This window comes from Trichosurus vulpecula, chromosome 7 (genome assembly GCF_011100635.1).
Source record: "Trichosurus vulpecula isolate mTriVul1 chromosome 7, mTriVul1.pri, whole genome shotgun sequence".
Taxonomy (NCBI): Eukaryota; Metazoa; Chordata; class Mammalia; order Diprotodontia; family Phalangeridae; genus Trichosurus; species Trichosurus vulpecula.
Window position 1 is genome coordinate 203980925 of NC_050579.1, and position 6125 is coordinate 203987049.

Consider the following 6125-nt stretch of genomic DNA (forward strand, 5'->3'; position numbering starts at 1 on the left):
TCATATTTTTCTTGGAGGCTTTGGATGTAGGAGCTTTGACTTTGTTGTGTTCTTCTGAATTTATGTTTTGACCTTCCTTCCTTTCCAAAGTAAGTTTCTATAGTCTGAGTTTTTTTCTGTTGTTTGCTAATTTTCCCAGCCAATTACTTGATTTTTAAACTCTTTGTTAGGGTAGGGCTCTGCTTCCAGTCTGGAGGGCATACTGTCCTAAGCTTCAGGGGTTTTGTGCAGCTGTTTTCAGAGATAATTCTAGGGAGCTGTAAGTTCTCTGTTCTTCCAGGGTGGTACGATCTAAGGAGAGTAGTTTACTCCTCTTTTGGCCTGTGTTCTAGTCTGTGAATAACCACAAGCACTCTTTTCTGCCCTGGAACTGTGAGGAGGTTCCCTCTTCATTGCTGCCACAAGCTCTGCTATGCCAGTGCTCCTCCTCGCCCCAGGACTTTGACCCAGATCCAAGTATGGGCAAAGCAACAGAGTCCTGCCTCAGTGCCAGCAAATAGACCTTGTAATCTCCTTCTGATCAGTTGTTCAATCCCCTTAACATCTGTGGGCTGAGAGCTCTGGAAGCAGCCACTGTAGTAGCTGCTGCTGCTTCCCGAGGGCTGTGCTGGGGCTGGGGTTAGACTGTGCTCCTCTCTCACCCAGGTTGGACAGCCCTTTGCTACTGACCTTCCAAGTTGTCTTTGGTGTTTGTGGGTTGAGAAGTCTGGAAACTGCCAAAGCTGCCAGTGATTCAGTCTCCTGAGGCCTGAGGTTTTGCTAGGGCCTGGTCTGTGCTGGTACAGCACTCCTTTCTCAGCCTGGTGCAACAGACCTTTCCTGTTGACCTACCAGGTTGTCTTGGGCTGGAAATTTGTTTCACTCTCTTTTTGTGGGTGCTGCTGCCCTAGAATTTATTTAGAGTGATTTTGAGTTTGCAGGAGAGCTCAAGCAAGTCCCTGCTTTTACTCCACCATCTTGGCTCCCCCCCCTTCCCCCCCCCCACCCTTAGGTCAAGTCTTAAAAGAAAGCTAAAAATCTATGAGTCAGAGATAAGGATAGAGACCATAACAGATATGGGAACATCCAGTGAAAAGGCACAGAATAGGAGATGGGAGTTTTCTCTGTCAGAAACAGGAGGTAACCCAATGTAACTGGAACACAGAACATGTGGAGCGGAGTAAAGTGTAATAAGACTGGAAAAAGGCAGGAAAGGGCAGATTGTAAAAGACTTTAAACAGCGGATGTTCCATTTGATCCTGGAGGTAACAAGAAACTACTATAGTTTACTGAGGAGGGTGATGTTGTCAGACCTGCACATTAGAAAGATCACTTTAGCAGCTGAGTAGAAGAGGGACTGGAATGGGGAGACACTTGAAGCAGGAATGCCAATTATGAGCTCTTGTAATAGTAGTCCAGGTATAAGGTAGAGAGGGCCTATAAAATGGTGGCAGGTGTGTCAGTGGAGAGAAGGGAACATGGGAGAGACATTGTGGAGGAAGAAACAAGATCTGGCAACAGATTAGATATACAATACTGGAAGACTAAGGATCTGGTTGCTAGTTCTTTTTGAATGCCTCCATAGCCACTCTAAGAGCTTCATCTTCGCAGAACTGAGAAGAACAAGCTACAGAATGTCTACGGATACTCTAGTGTATATCTGAAGTATTTCCATTACATGTCATCACAGCTCTCCTGAGAAGAGCCTCCCACATGGAACTCTCCCACATGGAGGTCAAAAGCACAATGCAAATGGTGGGGAACTTGCAACCTCCAGGCCACATGTGGTACTTGGCTGCAGCCTTTTGACTGAGTCCAAGTTTTACAGGACAAATCCTTACAGAAGAATCTTACAAAAGAAAGATATCATACATGCCAAAATATGTATAACAATACTTTTTGTGGTAGCAAAGAACTGGAAACAAAGTAGATGCCCATCAATTGAGGAATAGCTAAACAAATTGTGGCACATAATCATATAATGCAAGGCATCTTAAACTGAGGACAATGTAAAACAAATATTTTGATAACTAAATTTTAATATAATTGTGTTTCTTTGTAATCCTATGTGTTTTATTTTATGCATTTAAAAGCAATATTCTGAGAAGGGGTCTAGTACATATTTCTGTAAACTTAGAAAAATTATTTTTAAATCATTTATTTATTTAATATTTTTACTTGTCAGCATTAATTTTCACAAGAGTTTGAATTACAAATTTTCTCCCCATTTCTACCCTCCCCCCACTCCAAGATGGCATATATTCTGATTGTCCCATTCCCCAGTCAGCCTTCCCTTCTGTCACCCCACTCCCCCCATCCCCTTTTCCCTTACTTTTTTGTAGGGCAAGATAGATGTTTATACCCCATTGCCTGTATATCTTATTTCCTAGTTGCATGCAAAAACTTTTTTTTTAACATCTTCTTTTAAAACTTTGAGTTTCAAATTCTCTCCCCTCTCCCCTCCCCACCCACCCTCCTAAGAAGGCAAGTAATTCAACATAGGCCACATGTGTATCATTATGCAAAACCCTTCCACAATACTCATGTTGTGAAAGACTAACTATATTTTGCTCCTTCCTAACCTATCCCCCTTTATCCAATTTTCTCCCTTGACCCTGTCCCTTTTCAAAAGTGTTTGCTTTTGATTATCTCCTCCCCCATCCACCTTCCCTTCTATCGTCCCCCTTTTTTATCTCCTTCCTCCTTTCCTGTGGGGTAAAATACCCAGTTAAGTTTGTATGTTCTTCCTTCCTCAGGTCAAATCCAATGAGAGCAAGATTCACTCATTCCCCCTCACCTGCCCACTCTTCCCTCGCAACAGAACTGCCACTTTTATGCAAGATAATTTACCCCATTCTATCTCTCCCTTTCTCCCTCTCTCCCTCTCTCAATATATTCCTCTCTCATCCCTTAATTTGATTTTTTTTATATATCATCCCTTCATATTCAACTCACCCTGTGCCTCTGTCTATATATATATGTACATACATATATATATACATATGTGTATATATATATATATATATATATATGTATGTATATTCCCTTCAGCTACCCTAATACTGAGGTCTCATGAATTATACACATCATCTTTCCATGTAGGAATGTAAACAAAACAGTTCAACTTTAGTAAATCCCTTGTGATTTCTCTTTCTTGTTTACCTTTTCATGCTGCTCTTGATTCTTGTGTTTGAAAGTCAAATTTTGTATTCAGCTTTGGTCTTTTCTCTGAGAAAGCTTGACAGTCCTCTATTTTATTGAAAATCCATATTTTGCCTTGGAGCATGATACTCAGTTTTGCTGGGTAGGTGATTCTTGGTTTTAATCCTAACTCCTTTGACCTCCGGAATATCATATTCCAAGCCCTTTGATCCCTTAATGTAGAAGCTGCTAGATCTTGTGTCATCCTGATTATGTTTCCACAATACTCAAATTGTTTCTTTCTGGTTGCTTGCAGTATTTTCTCCTTGATCTGGGAGCTCTGGAATTTGGCAACAGTATTCCTCGGAGTTTTCTTTTTGGGACCTTTAGAGGAGGCTATCTGTGGATTCTTTCAATTTCTATTTTGCCCTCTGGCTCTAGAATATCAGGGCAGTTCTCCTTGATAATTTCTTGAAAGATGATATCTAGGCTCTTTTTTGATCATGGCTTTCAGGTAGTCCAATAATTTTTAAATGATCTCTCCTGGATCTATTCTCTAGGTCAGTGGTTTTTCCAATGAGATATTTCACATTGTCTTCCATTTTTTCATTCCTTTGGTTCTGTTTTATAATATCTTGATTTCTCATCAAGTCACTAGCTTCCACTTGCTCCAATCTAATTTTTAAGGTAGTATTTTCTTCAGTGGTCTTTTGGACCTCCTTTTCCATTTGGCTAATTCTGCCTTTCAAGGTATTCTTCTCCTCACTGGCTTTTTGGAGGTCTTTTGCCATTTCAGTTAGTCTATTTTTTAAGGTGTTATTTTCTTCAGTGTATTTTTCAGTATTTTTTTGGGTCTTCTTTAGCAAGTCGTTGACTTGTTTTTCATGGTTTTCTCGCATCACTCTCATTTCTCTTCCCAATCTTCCCAATTTATTTTATGCATTTAAAAGCATTATTCTGAGAAGGGCTCTAGTACAAATTTTTGTAAATTTTAAAATTTATTTTAAACTTTAATACAAAATGAGAAAATAAAAGCATTGCCATATACACAGCAGAACACGAGAAGATTCAATATAAAACAATAAATTTCCATTTCAAGAAAACCTTTGTAATAAATACTATACGTTTTCAAAGCTGTTTTTCTCTGTTTGTAGGCCTTTTTTGTTCTCTGCTGTGTACTTCCCACCCCTCCCCCCCACCTGTTCATTCCCCTCCCCACCCTAAAGAAGGCTACAATTAAGTATGAATAAATATGGATATACATAGATGTATGTACATATATTTGTACATACATACATACACATATATGTAAGACCATATTATGATTGTTTCCACTTGTCATCTGTATCTTTGAAGGTGGATAGCTTCTTCCTTCCTAAGTCCAAGTCTTTCCATGTTTTTCTAAATCAACCAGCTCATCCTTTCCTATACCATGCAATATTCCAACCCAATCACATCCTATCTGAGAGATTTTCTTTGAAAGTTTCCTCCCAATTTTCTGCATTCCTTCTATTCTTGGCTATATAGGTTTTATTCATACAAGAAAATTTTAATTTGAAATAATCAAAATTATCTATTTTACACTTCAACAATGCTCTCACTTTATAATATAGTTTAAGGTCTGATAACTGCTGAATCTACTTCCTTTATATCTTTTTCCTCCTGGTTTCTTTGAAGCTCCTGACCTTTGGTTCTTCCAAATGAATTGTTATTATTATTTTCTAACTCAGTAAGATAATTTTTTAGTAATTTAATTGGGATGGCACCGAATAAATAGATTAATTAGGTAAAAATGTCATTTTAAAATTATATTGGCCTTACCTACCCATGAACAATCAATATTAATTCAATTGTTTAGATCTGAGTTTATTTATATAAAAAGTGTTTTATGTTTATATTCATATGGTTCCTGTGTCTGTTTCAGCAGGTATACTCTCAGGTATTTTATACTGTCTAGTTATTTTAAATGGTCTAAAACAATATTGAATAATATTCCTGACACATAGTGTAGTTTCCCTATTTTTCTCTTTTGATTAAATCTATTTTAGCTTTAACTTTGTCTGAGATCATGATTACTATCCCTGCTTTATTTACATAACAAATCCTATTCCTGACATTTATTTTGTCTTTGTGCATATCTCTCATTTTTATAATGTTTCCTGAAAGCAATATATTGTTGAATTCAAATTTTTAATCTACTGTCAGTTTCTATTTTATGGGTAAATTCATCCCATTCACATTCTAAGCTATAATTACTTGTTGCATATTTTCCTCCTTCCTATTTTTCCTCACTATCCTTCTCACCCTGTTCCTATTTCTCCAAACTCCTCTGCTTTACTTCTACCCCATACATTGCCCTCCTAACTTCTCCAAGAGTCCCTCCCTTATCCTCTCCCCTACCCTATCTCCTTGCCTCTTATTTCTTTCTGAATTTAGAAGACTTTTATACCCTTCTAGATATATATATATATGTATAAAATATATATATATATGTGTGTGTGTGTGTGTGTGTGTGTGTGTGTGTGTGTGTGTGTGTGTTGTTCCCTCTTTAACCCATTCCTCATGAGAGTAATCCAGCACCATCCACCCTCCCCCTTACTAGCTTCTTCTGTATTAATTTTTCCTTTTATGTCTCATTTGTATGAGATAATTACTCCTTTTTATCTCTCTCAACAGTTTTTCTAAAATCACTGCATCATACATAGCTCAGCCCAAGCCTTTCTTTGAAACTTCCCAAATAATGATAACAGTCATAAGAGTACTCATAATATTTTCACATATGAGAAGTAAACAATTTGACCTTATTGAGTCCTTTATAATTGGTTTTTGATATTTACCTTATATTTCTCCTGGATGTTATATGTTGAATTTTCTTTTAAGTTCTGCTATTTTTATCATAAATACCTGAAAGTCTTTCAGTTCGTTAAATGTGCATTCTTTTCATTCAGGATTATATTTAACTTTGCTGGGTAAGCTACCCTCAGTTGTAACCCCAGCTCTTTTGC